Raw genomic sequence first — 16,331 nt, 5'->3', positions numbered from 1 at the left:
TGTACCAAGACAACAGGAAAAACAGTTGCTTTCTTCTGGTAATTTATTTCAGTGTTCAGCAGTTGTCAGGTTTGGAAGAGGTTGAACACACGGACCTTTGCTTCACTATGCATGACAGTGAGGGGCCTTCCCACCGCAATGTGGGCTTGGCCACTTCTGATTAACCTTGATAGAATGTTGAGCTTGCCCTGCTTTAGGTTACTGGTTTTTAACTGCTGGAAGGAAAAGACCAGTAAATAGAACACCTTCCCAGCCATTTGACAGTCAGCCTGTAGCTTTCCAACGCCAAAGCAAAGGTAATTACTGAAGTATTTCTTAGCGGTTTCGAGCGTTTGTTTTCTGGAATTGCACATAGCATATAAGATCTGCCACATTTGAATAGTTACTGTTCACAAGGCTCACTCTGCTCTTTCCCCTGACTGGATTTGAAGAGTTACTGTTCTACAAGGCTCTCTCCCCTGACTGGGAGGCAAGCCAATGGAGAAACAAGGCAGTGACAGAGAAAGAAGGTGAGGGAGAAGAGAGAACTCAGTTTCAACAGAGAAGCTAGGAAAGCAGATGGGATTCTGCCATGTGCCTGGGAAGCTGTTTTAGAAGCAGGTTAGAGGGGAGATAGGTGATCTCGAACAAGTGGCACCTTCTTACTGGTGGAGACTTGTGGCCAAATGTGCACCTGATCCTCACCACCTGGCACTCATGAGGTGCCAAGATCCAAGATAATTATTTCCTCAGGCTAGCTGTCTTCGTCAGGATTACCATTGCTGTGATGAAACACCATGACCAAAGCAAGTTGGGTTTGTTTGGCTTAGACTTCCAACATCACAGTTCATCATTGAAGGAAATCAGGACAGGAACTCAAACAGAGCAGAAACCTGGAGGCAGGAGTTGATGCAAAGGTCATGGAGGAGTGCTGCTTATTGGCTTGCTCCACAGGGCTTCTTGCTCAGTCTTTTTTCTTGTAGAACTGAAGACCTCCAGCCCAGAAGTGGCACCGCCCACAGTGGGCTGGGCCCTTCCCCATCAAGCACTATTTAAGAAAATGTCCTACAGTCAGATGTTATGGAGGGGTTTTCTCAATTGAAGTTCCCTCCTTTTAGATGATTCCCGCTTGGGTGGAGTTGAAATGAAACCCGCCTGGCACACTGTCTTCATATCCCAAGTTATCGTCAGAGTTGCTGTTCAGACAGGGATGGACTTGCACTTCTGACCCTCCTGTCTTCATATCCTGGAGGCTGAGATCACAATCCCAGGTCACCAAGCCAGTGGAGGACTTGGTATGAGTTAGACAGCACTCCAAAAACTGAGCTACAACCACCCCAGCCTTCAACCTGTTTGTGTCATTGAGAAACTTGCAATTCTTGTTACTCAACAGACAGGTTAACAGAGGTTGCAGGAACAGCTGCCCAGGGCCTTCCAGCTGATCTCCAAGCTCAGGGTAATGGGTTTTACCTGATAATTGTGAAAGACTTTGGAAGACAGGGTCACCTCCGTGTCAAAGAGGGACATAATACTGTATAATATTGTGACTTTGTAATATATAGCTTCAATACTGTTTAGAAACAACTGCACATGTAAAATATGTCCAGGCTCCTTGAAATGTTCTAAAATGGGTAGGGGTTTTTCCTCTACGAATCCTTTCTCTTTTCCTGAAACACCTCTCTGTGTTCTCCATTTTCAGCCACTTACCTTCTTTTTCCATCTCCCAAACTGCCTATTGCTCTGTAACAGACTCAGTTAGCCTGGCAATTGCCCTTTCTTTCTCTCTCCTTACTGGACTCCAATGTTTTATTTCTTATGAGACTTATATAAATTGGTGACTGATAAACTAATTTAAACTAACATATTAATGACTGACACCACCTAGGGAATTAGTAGAAGAAGTTGGAGGTGGGGGGGGTCCCTTCCCTGTGGCTTCCTACTTCCACCTGAGCAGCAGCCTAATTAGTGTCCCTCCAAGAGTATTGCTGTTCAAGTTAACTGAGAAGAGCGCAACATCAGGAGAGAGATGGTTTCAATGTGAAGTTGGTCTTTGTTAAGGAAGGTCTCCTTTGAACTTGACTGTTTACCACGCAAGGAAATATAAACCTGAGGAAGAACTCTCCCACTGAGCAGGATGTCCAACCCTCATGGCTAGACGTTAAACTATACCACTGACTTTACTCTTGGAAATTTGACATCTCTTTATTTGTGGTGGGGGTCTTATGTGTCAGAGGACAACTTTTGAGAGCTGGTTCTTTCCTCCTGGGATCGAACCCAGGTCATCAAACTAGGCAATAGATTCCTTTACATGCTGAGCCATCTCACCTGTCCACTCTTTGGAGTTTTATAACTTGAAGTGTGTAATTTATAACTATATACTTATAATTCAAGTATAAGACTTGGGCATGACTTTGAAAGCATATAATTTTTTTTAGTCTGTGGATATTTTTTTAAAGGACATTTGGCTACCATTATTTATAGAGTTGAGTTTGAATCATGTACTTTGTTCAATTAAATAAGCATTTTCTCTTTATGAGGGTGGGGGTGGGGGTGATGGTGCATGCGTGCATGAATGTGTGTATGTATGCATGTTTCTGAATGCACACACACTTCTGAGCACTACAGGCTGATGTAGTCACTTTCCACCTTATTTTTCGGACAGGGCTCACTGAATCTAGAACTCGTTAATGTGCTAGGGTCAGTCAGCAAGTCCTTAGGAGCCTCCCGACTCACCTGCATCACCAAGCCTAGCTTTCTCCAAGGCCGCTGAGACTCTTAATTCTGTTCTTCACGCTTCCGCAGTGACCACTTTATCCACTGAGCCATCTTCCCCGACCAATACAGTTTCGCCTGAACATGGACCAATTCTATGAATTAGTTGGTAAATATATTTTTCAGTTGTTTAAACTGCTGCTCAAGCCTGCAACCTGAGCCACTCTGGAGCTGATTCAGAAGTCCAGGGTCTGGGCAGAGTGAATTCAAGTGCAGCCTGGGCAACTTTGTAGGACACTGTTTTAAAACAGAAAGAGGGTTGGAGATGTAGCTCAGTGGGAGGCATTTGCCTGGCCTCTGTGAGGTCCTAGGTTCAATCTGCAAAAAGAAATATATGATGGATCAAACTTTGTATTGGACACATTTAGCCAGGTGAGGCAGTGCACACCTGTAATCCCAACAGCTGGGGGACTGAGGCAGGAGAAGGGACAGTCCAAGGCCAACCTTTACTCATTTAGGCAATGTGGGCGTGTCTAACTATAACAAATATTTATGATGGCTCAGGGATTAAGAGCACTTGTGGCCCTGGCAGAGGACCTGGTTTCAGTGCCCAGCACTCACACGGGCTCACAATCATGTATAACTTCAGTTCTAAGAAATTCCAGCATGCAACTGGTACACAGACATACAGCAGACAAAACACCCATACACATAAGATAAATAAATCTAAAATATATAAATAAATACATAAACGTAACTATAAATTTAATGGTGCAGATAATTGTATTCCTTTTTATTATCACATCAAATTATATAGTTTTAATTGGACCCATTTCTCAGCATTTAATAAACCATCTGAAGTAACTTAGTAAACTCTATTTTTTCTTTTTCATCCACTTAAAATTTCTGCCTGTGAATTCTTTACACATTGTTGATGCTATATTACATCCATTCACATGAATGTGTTAGGTCTCTTCAGTAGGTTTAGCATTTGTCTAATATTTGAGCATGATAATCTTATTTCTTATTTTTAAGTTGTTGCAGTTTTGTTTTCCAGAGAGGGTCTCACTGTGTACTTCTGGCGGGCATGGATCTCACAGACAGCTTGCCTCTGCCTCCTAGATGCTGGGATTAAAGGCATGCACCACTAGACTGGCAATCTTATTTCCTAAGCCAGAAAAGAAAACCAACAAACAACCCAGGACTCATATGTTGACAAATGCATCCTTAGCAGCAGTGTTTCTCATTGACAGAAATCAGGACACTCCAGGAAAACCTAAAGCCCAGTGTTTGCACTTGGTGATCACAAAGGCATCGTCTAAAAGGACCAAGTGGTTTATTGACTACTACTATGCAGATGTGTGCTAGCGTTTTCACACACATGCAGAACCCGGGGATTAAGGGAGGCATGGACGCTAAAATGGCTGCTGTGTGCCAGAACTGGCCCAATGCCAAAGCCCGTGATTGCACATCACCTTCAAAAATACCCAATGCCCTTTGTGTCTTGTAGTGTGAAGATACCTGTGGTTAAGATAGCTTGGTTTTGGTGGGGAGGGGCTTGTTCCTCAGTGAAAAGAATTGCCAGTCTAGTGGTGCATTGCTCTACCAGTGACCTGGGTTCGGCAGCTCACAATCAACCATCCATAACTCCAGTTTTCTCTCTTGACCACCATGGACACCAGACGAGCATATGGTACCCAGACATACATGTAGGCAAAACTCTCATACACTTAAAATAAATCTAAAATATAGAAAATAATGTAGAGGCACGGCTCTGTCAATAAAGTACTTGCTGTGCATTCACGAGGACCCACAATAAAAGCTGAGGGTGGCGGTACTCCTGTAGTCCTAGGGCTGGGGAAACAGGCAGGTGGATGCCAAGAGCTCACTGGACAGCCATCTGGTGGAATCTGTGAGCGCTGGGTTCAGTGAGAAAGCCTGACTCAAGCAAATAAAGTAGAGAGAGACTGAGGAAGACATCCAACATTGACCTCTGACCTCCATGTGGATAGGCACATGTGTGCCTATCCATGAACATGAATACACATATAACTAACACATATACACAGTAATAGTTTGGAGAGAGGTGAGAGAGCCAGACAGACCTGAGTTTACCACTTAGGAGTTGTATGACCAAGGGCAGGTCAAATCTGGCTTCTGGAACCCCCACTGACACAGCTCCTCCCAAAAGACCATACCTCCTAGTTCTTCCCAAACAGCCTACCAGCTGGGAACTGAACATTAAAACACATGAGCCTAAAGGCCATTCTCATCCAAACGTCTACATCATACAAGCCTTCAGACCTGAGTCTGATCCAAGGTCCATGTAAAAGTCCAAATGGTACACACCTGTAACCCAGGCAGTCCTGCGGGGAGACACTGGGGAGGCCAGCTTAGAATAAGCAGCACAGGACCAGAAACAAATGAGAGAGACACTGCCTCAAAAACACAGATGGTATCTGGGGAGGAACATCCAAGGTTGCCCTTGGACCTCCATACACACACACACACACACACACACACACACACACACACACACACACTTCTGATTCGATATGGCATGATCTTACTTTAGAAAACAAAGCCAGCCTTGTCCTGAGGAGGGCTAGTGGAAAGAAGGAAAAGTAAATGAAGACATAGCTCAGGCAGGAAGTTAGCTCGGAATAGCATAAGATAGTAGCCATGCTAGGAAAATTAATCTAGCTTCAGAGATGGTTGACAAAGAAAGATAAACAGTGGGTATTTTAAGAGTGTGGATTTATGTAATCTATTTTTGAGGGTCTCTTGTAACCCAAGCTTTCTTCAAACTCTCTAGGAGTTGGGGATTTAGCTCAGTGTGGTAGAGAGCTTGCCTAACAAGCACAAAGCCCTGGGTTTGGTCCTCAGCTCTGAAAAAAAAAAAAAAAAAAAAAAACCAAAACCAAAAAACAAACTCTCTAGGTACCCAAGAATGTGACCTTGAACTTCTGCCCCTCCTGCCTCTACCTTCTCTGAGTGTGGAATTAAAGGCATGAGCCACCACGCTCTGGTTGATGAGGTGATAGGAATTGAACCCACAGCTTCTTATAAACTGAGCTACATCCTGAACTGTCTGTCTGTCTCTCTCTCTCTCTCTCTCTCTCTCTCTCTCTCTCTCTCTCTCTCTCTCCTGCTCTCCTCTCCCTTCTGTCTCCCTCTCCCCTCTCCTTTCTCCTCCTCTCCCCCTCTCTCCTCTCACTTCTCCCCTCCCCACCTCCTCTTCCCCCTCCCCTCTCTCCATGTGTGTCTGAGACAGGCTGATTCTCCGACCTCTACCTTCCAGATGTTAGGATTAAGATGTGCACCAAGCCTGAACAGAAGCTCTGTGATTTTGTTTAGATTTCTATTTTGAGGTAGGATTTTGCTCTGCTGCCCAAACTGGCCACTCGATCTCCTATCTCAGCTTCCCAAACACTTGGGTTTCAGGTACCAGCACATCGCTCAAAAATGTAGTTTCGCCATAAAATAATAGTCATGATTTAGAGATAAAATACTTTGGAAACCAATCAACAATCACACAATAGTAGAATATGACAAAAAAAACTTCATAAAATGTAGTTAAGTTCAATTAACAAACATTACATTTTGCTAGAAATAGCTGATTGTAATTGGTAAAATCTGATTTCTGAGGCTGGAGAGATGGCTCAGTGGTTAAGAGCAATGGCTGTTCTTCCAGAGGACCTGGGTTTAATTTCCAGCACCTATATGACTCATAACTGTAATTCAAGTTCCAGGGCACCTCTCCCCCTCCTCTGGCCTCTGTGGGTATCAGGTACCTGTGTGTGCATCGTGGGCTACAAGATGTACATGCAGGCAAAGCACATACGTTAAGTAATCAGAGAGATAGCTTTGAAGCATCTGATCTCTGATTTTGCTGTCAGCTGTCTTTTTAGAACACTTATAGTGGCATTTCAACATGTTTTAAATCCATGCCTTGTAGATCACGTCTTCCCTGTTGATGTGTCTTTTACCCCAGCTTGGTAAAGAGCCCTTACAGGTATTCAAGTTCATGCCACCTCTGTCTGACTAATAGTTCTCAGGTAATTAAATTCTGTGATCCGCCCACTTGACACATGAATCAGTTTCCTGTTAATACACCCTCTTACGTATTTAAAACAAAATAAGAAAATTTAAATAACAATAAAGCCACAAGCCAAGAAGTTTAAAATAACCACAACAGCTTCTAAATTAAAATAGAATTCCTTTGAAATCTATGAAGCGGTGCTAGAGCCATGGCTCTGAAGCCAGGAGCTCTTGCTTCTCCTGCACAGGATCCGAATTTGATTGCTAACACCCACACCGTGTGGCTCATAAACCACCTACAACCCCAGCGCCTGGACATCCACCACCCTCTTCTGAGGGCGCCTGCACACATTCACGAATACACGGTTAAAAATAGGTGAAGTTTTGCTTCTGAACATGCTAAGAGTAGACCTAGAATATTAAAACTTCATTCCTCAAACAATATCTGTGCAGCCAGTGAGACTGCTTGGCGGGTAGCCGTGCTTGTCGCCAAACCGGACAACCTGGGTTTGATCCCCAGGACGGTGGAAGGAGAGATCTGACTCCTACAGTTTTCCTCTGACCTCCACAGGTGCACTGTGACACTTGCCTCCCTCACAGTAAGTTAATTACAGAGCAATCAAAATGAATAAATATCTACAGAGGCTCGTTTCTTGCCCCACATTGGTTGTCTAGTAAAAGAAACCATCCAGGAAGCATAACGACATTGTGAAGTGGCAAGTCCCGCAAGAAGCATCTAGGAACACCCCCCCACCCCCACCCCCACCCCCACACACACGTGAAGACAATGGTGTATACAGACGAAAGGGCTGACTAAAATTAATTCTAATCTCTCCAAAGAGTGTCTTAGGAACGCAGATCTTCCTAAAGCACAAGATACATTTCTGAAAGCACAAGACACATTTCTGAGCTGTTAAATTTGAGTCCCACAAAAATCTCAGGGGGCGGGGGGGGGAGAGAGCTGGTTCTCTGGCAAGCTTCTAATTTAAATCTCGCTTTATAATCGCGCGTTAACCTCACTACTGAGAAAACAAGGTCCCCAGAACTGTAGTGAATGGCAGCAACAGAAGGCTAAATGCCCGGCTTCTGTGCGTGCTCTTGTAGCTACCCCAGGAGCATGCTACTTAATGATTCAGGACTGGCGAGACCCAATTTCATATTTCCTCCTCCTCCTCATATTCCTCCTTCTCCTCTTCCTCTTTCTTCTCCTCCTCTCCCTCTACCTCCTCTCCCTTCTCCTCCTCCTCCTCTCCCTCCTCCCCCTCCTCTCCTCCTCCTCCTTTCTTCTTTTCCCTGAACTCGATCTGCAGACCAGAGTTGAGGTTGGCCACAAACTCAGAGATCTGCCTGCCTCTGCCTCCTGAGTGTCCTAAGACTCTTTAATCTTTGTAATAACCTTTGTATGCTCTGCCATGCCCAACATGGAACCACAGAATCTTGCAGTTTGTGTGTAACATTTCCATTGCCTTCCATAGAACTGTAAAGGAAAAAGTAAGCTGGGGCAGAGTTGTGTTTGTGTGACCTTGAGTAAAGTGCAAGTGACTCAATGGCTGCACAGTTACTGGGAGGCACTGCGTGGGAAGGATTAGGAGGCGTGGCCTCATTGGAAGAGGCGTGTCACGGGGGTAGGCTCTAAGGATTCAAAAGCCCAGGCCATTCTTTCCAGTTACTCTCTCAGCCTGGGACTTCTGGATCAGCCGTAATCTCTCAGCTACTGCTCTAACACCACGCCTGCCTGCCTGCTGCCGTGTTCACACCATGATGGCCATGCACCCTAGCCCTCTGGGACCATGAACCCCAAATTAAACGCTTTCCTTTATAAGTTGCTTTGATCATGATGTTTGTCAGAGCAATAGAAAAGTAACTAAGACAGTCACCCAGAGGAAAGTTTTTAAAGTATGTGATTACATTGCCAAAGACAGTTTCCACATATAGAAAAAAAATGTCTTCCTAAGACCTATCATGTTTTCTGTGATGAATTGTCTTCCCATACTAGTAAAAATTAGAGACCAGAGAGGTGGCTCAATGTAACCTGTTCTCAGCACCCCCACATTAGTTCATAACAGTCTGTAACTCTAGTTGTAGGAGACCTGACATGCTCTTCTGGCCTCTGTAGGCTCCGGGAACATATGTGGGGCCCAGCTGAACATACAGACAAATGTGGCATGTGTGTGCATCACACTCTCACACAAAATGGGTAAATAAATATTTTTAAAATTTTTATTAGTGCAGTGATAATTACAAACAAAACCTACATAGTACTTATTTTGTGCTTATCATAAAACAGTACATGTCCTCTTCAGGGAAAAGAGAGAGAGAGAGAGAATAGCAGGAAAAGGTATTTTAAACACCATTAAACGCATCCATCCAGAAGTAACTGCTAGTCTGTGTTAAGATTCTGATATAAATTTAAGGGTTTATACATTATGCATCCAGGATCTTCCCCTACCCCCACCCCCACCCCTTTTTGTTTTTGAGACAGGGACTCCCTGTGTAGCCCTGACTGGCCTTCAACTCCACTTGCCTCTGCCTCCTGAGTGCTGAGGGTAAAGCCTGGGTCACAGTGCCTGGCAATCACATGTAATTACATTGTAATTACAATGTAATCACATTGCTTTGGTACCTTTGCTTGAACTGTGTATTAAAAGTTCTATCTCACTGGGCAGTGGTGGCACACACCTTTAATCTCAGCACTCAGGAGGCAGAGGCAGGCAGATTTCTGAGTTCGAGGCCAGCCTGGTCTACAGAGTGAGTTCCAGGACAGCCAGGGCTACACAGAGAAACCCTGTCTTGAAAAACAAAAACAAAACAAAACAAAACAAAAAAAAGTTCTATCAGTGGGGCTAAAATGGCAACACAGCAGCCAGCTGTTTGGCTGACACAATTTATGTAATTAATTGGTAAACATCTGGATTACTTTTCCTTTTTCTTTTTTTTTCCCTAAGACAACCACCCCCCCACACACACACACACAGCCCCCACAACATACACTTACCCAGGGACCACATCCAGGGCCTCCAGTTGGGCAACTTTCACAACCTACATTAAGAAACTGGTATGGTGGGGTGTGCTTGTGATTCGTGTGCTCTGGCGGACAAGATAGGCCAATCTCTGGGTCTCACTAGCCAGCAAGCCTTGGTGGTCACCTTGGTGAGTTCCAGGCCAGTGAGGGACTCTGTCTCCAGAACAAGGTAGGCAGTACCTGAGGACTGACACCTGAGGCTGTCTCTGGTCCTCATGTGCACATGAACACACACAAACAAAACCGGGCATTTTTAAATCACATTTACCCATTTATTTGGGAAGGAAAGCCATGACAAGCATGGAGGTCAGAAAGGGTCTCAGGGCTGGAGAGGTAGCCCTGTGGTTAAGAGTGCTTGCTTTGGCAGAGGAACCAGGTTCCAGCACCCACATGGTAACTTACAACTTATAAGCTCAGTTCCAGGGGACCTAATACTCTCCAGGCATGCATATTGTGCACATACATAAACACAGGAAAGACACACGTACACACATAGAATACAAATAAGTCTTAAAGAAAACAGAGACAAAGTCTCACTGTGTGTAGCCTTAGCTAGCCTAGAACTCACTGTGTAAGCCAGACTGACCTTAAACTCAGAGATCTTGTCTGCCTCTGCCTCCCAAGTGCTGGGATTAAAGGTTTGGGGTTTTGCTTGCTTGTTTATATTTGTTTGATTGATTTTTGTTGTGGGTTATTTGAGATAGGATTTCTCTGTGTAATCTTAACTGTCCTGGAACTCGCTATGTAGACCAGACTAACCTCAAACTCAAGAGATCCATCTGCCTCTGCCTCCTGAATGCTGGAATTAAAGACATGGGTCGCCACCTCCCGGCCAGCTTTTTTTTTTTTTTAATATTATTTTTATTCTTATTTCTGTGTCTACGTGTGAGTATGCAATGTGTGCAGGTACTTACAGAGTCCAGAAAAAAAGATCATTGAATCCCTTAAATATGGTGTTACAGATAGCTGCGAGCCACCTGATGAGACTGGAAGAGCAGTGAGCACACTTAACCACTGAACCATTTTCCCCAACTTAAAAACATTTTTAACAGGCATTTTTATTTATTTTCATTTTTATGCCTGTGAGTGCTTTGCATGCATCGCATGCCTGCCTGGTGCTTGAACTGGTCAAAAGAAGGAGCCGGATCACCTGGAGCTGGAGTTAGAGGTGATGTGAGCCACCTTGTGGGTGTTGGAAACCGAGTCCAAGTCCTCTGCAGGAGCAGCCAGTGCTCCATCCCCCAACTTAAAAACTTTAAAAAAATAATTTATTATTTCCATGTGTGTTTGTGTTTTTTCATGCATGCCTGTCTGTGTGAGGGTTTCACATCCTCTGGAGTTATAATCATATTGGTACTGGGAATTGAACCCAGGTCCTCTGGAAGAACAGCCAGTACTCTTAGCCTCTGAGCCATCTCTCCATCCCCTGAAAATGTCTTAAAGCCGAGTAAGGAAGAGTACATTGAAGGCCTGAGCTGTGTGAGATTCTCATTACAAGCAGGCAAATGTTTCAGTGTCTATCTGAATCTTCCCATTCTGCCTTTCCCTCTGTCTATCTTTCTCTTCTGTCACCCTTAGGCACCCTGAGGTTCTCAGTCTTCCTAAATGCTGGGACCCTTTAACACAGTTCCCCATGCTGTGGTGATCCCCGAGTATGCAATTATTGTCACTGCTACTCATAACTGTAATTTTATTACTGTTTTTGAATTGTAAACATCTGTGCTTTCTGATGGTCTTAGGAGACCCCTATGGAAGGGTCAGTCAACACCCCTGCCCCCTACAGGGTCATGACCCACAGGTTGAGAACCACTGAACTAAGTAAGGCTCTCTATAACATGCAGTTTCTCCTAATGATACCTTTAAAAATCCTTTTCCATTTGAACTCAAGTGCCTGGGGCGGCCGTAAACCATGATCCTCAGCCTCCTGTGTGCTAGGACTACAGGCACATGCTACCATTCCTGACCTAATTGACAATGATATACCTTAATGAAGATTTATATATAATGCAATATAATGCCACATGGAACTTTGGTGGAAATAAGACAGACACCGAGATATGAATGATTTTCCGTGGTGATTCCGTGAGACACCGACTAAGCCAGGCCCTTGTCTGCTTCTCAATGTTCTTATCTCAGTATCATTTCCGGTTCTTCTCCTTGGAGTCGTCTATTTCTCCTTTTTTTTTTTTTTTTTTTCTTTGAGACAGGGTTTCTCTGTATAGCCCTTGACTGTCCTGGAACTCACTCTGTAGACCAGGATGGCCTCAAACTCAGAAATCCGCCTGCCTCTGCCTCCTGAGTGCTGAGATTAAAGGCGTGTGCCACCACGCCCGGCTCCCTCTCCTCATTTTTAGGGGTAGCAGTTTATTGACTGCTGGGAAAGAGAATGTGAGCCAGGCTCTTCCCCAGACTTTAGCTCACAAATTCATCAGCGGAGAAAATGATAGGGTGTGAGAGGGGTGGAGTGTTCATGAAGGTTTTCTGCTTGAAAACTGACAACTCGCAGCCCGGTAGAGTGATCCATGCTTGCAATGCCAGCACTCGAGAGGCTGCACAGGTAGGGTCATGAGTTTGAAGCCACACTCTGTCTTATATCCAGTTGTAAACCAGCCCAGATAGTGAATCCTTAAAAGGGGGTGACAGTGGAGAGGCAGACAGATGGCTCTCGAGGCCAAGCCTGACAATCCGAGTCCAAGTGTCATGTCCCACATGGAAGGAGGAAGAGAACTGACTCGGGCAAACTGTCCTCTAACCTCCACTCCACATGCGTGCCGTGGCATAAGCATACGTGCACACAAGTAAAGGAATAAAGTTACAAAGACAAAAATTCAAAATTTTCGTCCCAGATAGGACAGTGGATCTAGTCTGTCTGTCCATGGTTTCCTCGTGCTCTCTGTTGTTTTCTCTAGTGTTCACTGGGAAGAAAGCCAAGGGGTCCAATAAGGACCCAGCATAGCTGGGACTCTGAAAGGGTCGGCTTGCTTTTTTGAGACTCACATAGTCCAGGCTAGCCTCAGACTTTATATGTAGCCAAGGATGACCTTGAACTCCTGATCCTCCCGCCTTAAGCTCTCAAGGGACTTCAGGGATGACCAATACCTGCTATGTCAGCCAAGTTCATTGTTTTAGCTTCTACGACATACATTTAAACTTTGTTTTAGTGTGTCAGCATCAAAGCAGAGCCTCACACATTGCAGGAAGAGCTCCAACTCCTATTATGTCCTTAGCCTCAACATCTCAAGATTGTGTGTGAGTAGGATCACAGTGTGTGAACTTTGGAAGGATTTTCTTAAAGCAAGTCAAGAAACCTTGAGGTTCATCCAAGTCGTTGTATTGATTAAGTTTGTCCCATTTTATTGCTGAATATCATTTACGATAAACAGCACCTCAGCTCAGTCACTGAACATAGGATTATTTTCATTTTGGGCGCTTGTTCTAATTTGATTTTCTGCTGGGCAGGAAAGGTTTGGTTTTTTAATTTTTAATTTTATTTTATTTTTTAATTTTGGCCTGCATACTTTTAGGTTAGAATCCATCACTGAGAGAAAGAGGTCAGGCTTCTTCCCTGCCTTCTTTCTCCAACTCAGCTAGCTTTCTTATATAGCCCAGGCCAACCTCTTAGGTATGGGACTTGCTCACAGTGGGCTGGGCCCTTTATATCAATTAGCAATCAAGAAATGCCTCGTGAACATGCCCACAGGCCAGTCTGATTGAGGCACTCCCCCAGCCCAGGCTCAAGTCGAAGCTACGTAGGAGAGGGGGGTTAATTGAGAAGAATACTTGTACGTGTGTTTTTGCACAGAATTAGATTCTTTTTATCTCTCTTTTATACACACCCAGATGTAAAATTGCTAGAGTACATTTTTAATTTTAGGAAAAAAAAAAAAAAAACAAACAAAAAAAAAACCAAACTACCCTGGTCTGAGAATGCAGCTCAATTGGTAGAGTGTTTGCCTGGCATGCAGGAAGGCACGTGCTGGATCTCCAACACCTATAAACTGTGGATGATGTGTAGACCTTGAGGTAGAAGCAGGAGGATCGGGGAGTTCACGGTCACCTTCCTCTACCTGGGGAGTTTGAAGTCATCGTGACACAAAATACACAATAATCAAAACAAACAAAACGACCCAGTTCAGAGCTATTGTACCCTCTCAGCAGCAGGGCACGGGTTCATGGTACGTGGCATACGGCTAGTGTTGGCTGTTGTCTCTTTTATTTTGATTGGTGTGCCATGTATATCACATTGTGGAGTCCGTGTCTTAGGCCCCTTGCAGGTTTTATAGCAATAGTTCCGGCCTAGTCTGGAACTCTGTGTGTAGGCCAGGCTGCCCTGGAATTTACAGTAGTCCTTCTGCCTCTGTACTGGGATTACGGGTGTGAGCCACCATGCCTAGCCCTTCGCCATGACTTGGTTTGTTTTACTTTGCTTTGTTTGTTTGTTTGACTTTTCTGAGACAGGGTTTTCCTCTGACCTAGTTACTTGCTATGTAGCCCAGGATGGTTTCAAACTCCAAGAGAATCATCTTGCCTCCTCCACTTCCTGAATGCTGAGATTACAGGATTTCATTACAAACTCCAGCCAGCCATTATGTTTTTAACTTGCCTTTCTCTGATGTCTGAGACTGAGCCATGCTCCACCCCATCTATACATCTTCCATGAAATAGCTGGCTGTTCTTGACTTTTACCTGTTCTCTACTTAGAGATCATGCTGTTTGAGATGGGGCTCATATACCCCAGGTTTGTCCTGGGGCTCACAGTAATCCCCTTGCCTCAGAACCCCAAAAGCTGGAATTACAGATGTGTGCTACCATCTGTCTTTTGATTGGGTTTCTTTGGGGCATGGTGTCCTGTAGCCTACACTAGCACTGGACTCAGTAGATAGACGACCTTTGAGCTTCTGAGTCTCCAGCTTCTGCCTTCCCAGTGCTGGATTCACATATGGGTTTTGATTCCAGTACAATAAACTCTTTCAAAATTGTTCATGCTCTGGTTAGTTAGTATAACCTGGTGGTAGCTGGTAGGTTTCAAAGCAAAAACAGGCTCTCCCACTGCATAGCTAGCTAGGTGACTTTTGACAAGCATGTAAAGGTCACTAAATTTGCTCCCCCTCACTTGAAAATAGAGTTTGGAAGACTAAATTACTTACTGATTGAAAAATGCCCCAATCAGGGACACTGCTTTCATCTCAGCAGAGGCAGGTGAATCTCTGTGAATTCCAGGCCAGCCAGTGCTACACAGTGAGATCCTGTCTCAGTAAATAAACAAAGGAGAAGAAGAAACCCAGCAAACCCTAGAATTCCTTTCCTCAAAGAACTTACTTCCTGTTCGGGCCATAAGCCAACTTGGGCATTGGGCAGCTGAGCAGTTTTCTTCTGGGCTATGACTCAGGGACCTGGGCGCCTCAATTTTCCTCTCATCTTCTTGTGCCATTGTCCTCTAGGTTTGGGGGACCTTTCTAGTTATTTGGTGGGAAAAGGAGAGGGGAGCGCGAAGGTGTTTGAGAATTGTCTCTAGCAGAGGCAACCGCTGCTGGTTCACACAGTCTACGGTCTGAATGCACCCACATCGGCCCAAGTAACTGCTTTAGGGAAGTGTGTACCCAGGAGGAAAATAAGCGGGCAGGGCGCTGTCTGGCGGGAAATGCTGCGCAGTTCTGTGTCATCACAGTGGGGGCAGAGGTGGTGGTGGCTGAGACTGGGTGGCAGTCCTCACAGAACAGGAAGTAGAGGTGACAAGTAAGGTCCAGACAGCAGCAAGCACGCGGAGTTCGGGTAAGGTGTGCCCAGCAGAAGAGAAGTGCAAACACCTCAGATTGGGCTCATTTTAAAGACATCTTCTCTCAGTTTTCCAAATGATGACTGCTCCTATATAGGAACACTGGTAATGAAACGTTTTGAACCTCCATTAATAATTCTTAGTTGACTGTTGGTTTTCCAGTCAGATTATTAGATCATTATTACCTAATGAAAAAAATCCCTCCTCTTGCAGCTGAAGAAATTGATGACTCAGTGGGTAAAATGCTTGCCACGCAATTGTGAGGCTGTGAGTCCCCAGAATCCACATAAAGGCAGATGTAGTGGCACACATCTGTAGTTCCACGGTTCCTATGGTGAGATGAGAGGTGGAGACAGGAGGATCACCAGAAGCTTGAAGCCCAGTACGCCTGGCTTATGCAGGGGCGAAAAAAGACTATCTCAGTAAGGTGGGAGGCAAAGACGTGAGGGTGTCCTCTGACCTCCACATGTGACCTCTGCCCGAACTCACACATGCATTTTAGTCCCACACAGGAAGTCCTCCTCTTCCTTCTGTATGCATGAGTAAAGAGAGAGAGGGTTTGTGTGTTGTTCAGGCTAGCCTTGAACTTGGAGACTTCCTGCTTCAGCATCCAAGCAGGTGGGTAACAGGTGTGTACCTGTACCTCACTCAACTTCTTGGTCTGTTTTTGGTATCTATACCTTTTTGTCTCTGAGTTATTAGCTACATCTTGAATAGACATATAATAGCAATGCAGCGGATGGAGACCAGATGTTAGGAAAATGTACGCTTTCATTGTCACTCTGACTTTTACTAAACCAG

The 16,331-nt window shown here is 44.7% G+C and overlaps 1 protein-coding gene across 1 annotated transcript in view; it reads left to right on the top strand.

The window, feature by feature from the left end:
* The first annotated feature begins 229 nt into the window (after positions 1 to 229).
* Positions 230 to 16,331, top strand: part of Baz1a (bromodomain adjacent to zinc finger domain 1A) — a 121,383-nt gene continuing 105,281 nt past the window's right edge. Inside the window, exon 1 of the mRNA XM_006515670.3 lies at positions 230 to 296. The gene's annotated coding sequence lies outside the window, so the exon portion shown is untranslated. The remainder of the gene's footprint in view (positions 297 to 16,331) is intronic.

Source organism: Mus musculus, chromosome 12 (assembly GCF_000001635.26).
Source record: "Mus musculus strain C57BL/6J chromosome 12, GRCm38.p6 C57BL/6J".
Classification (NCBI taxonomy): Eukaryota; Metazoa; Chordata; class Mammalia; order Rodentia; family Muridae; genus Mus; species Mus musculus.
The sequence above is the reverse complement of the archived record's forward strand: the minus strand, read 5'-3'. Positions and strand labels throughout refer to the sequence as shown.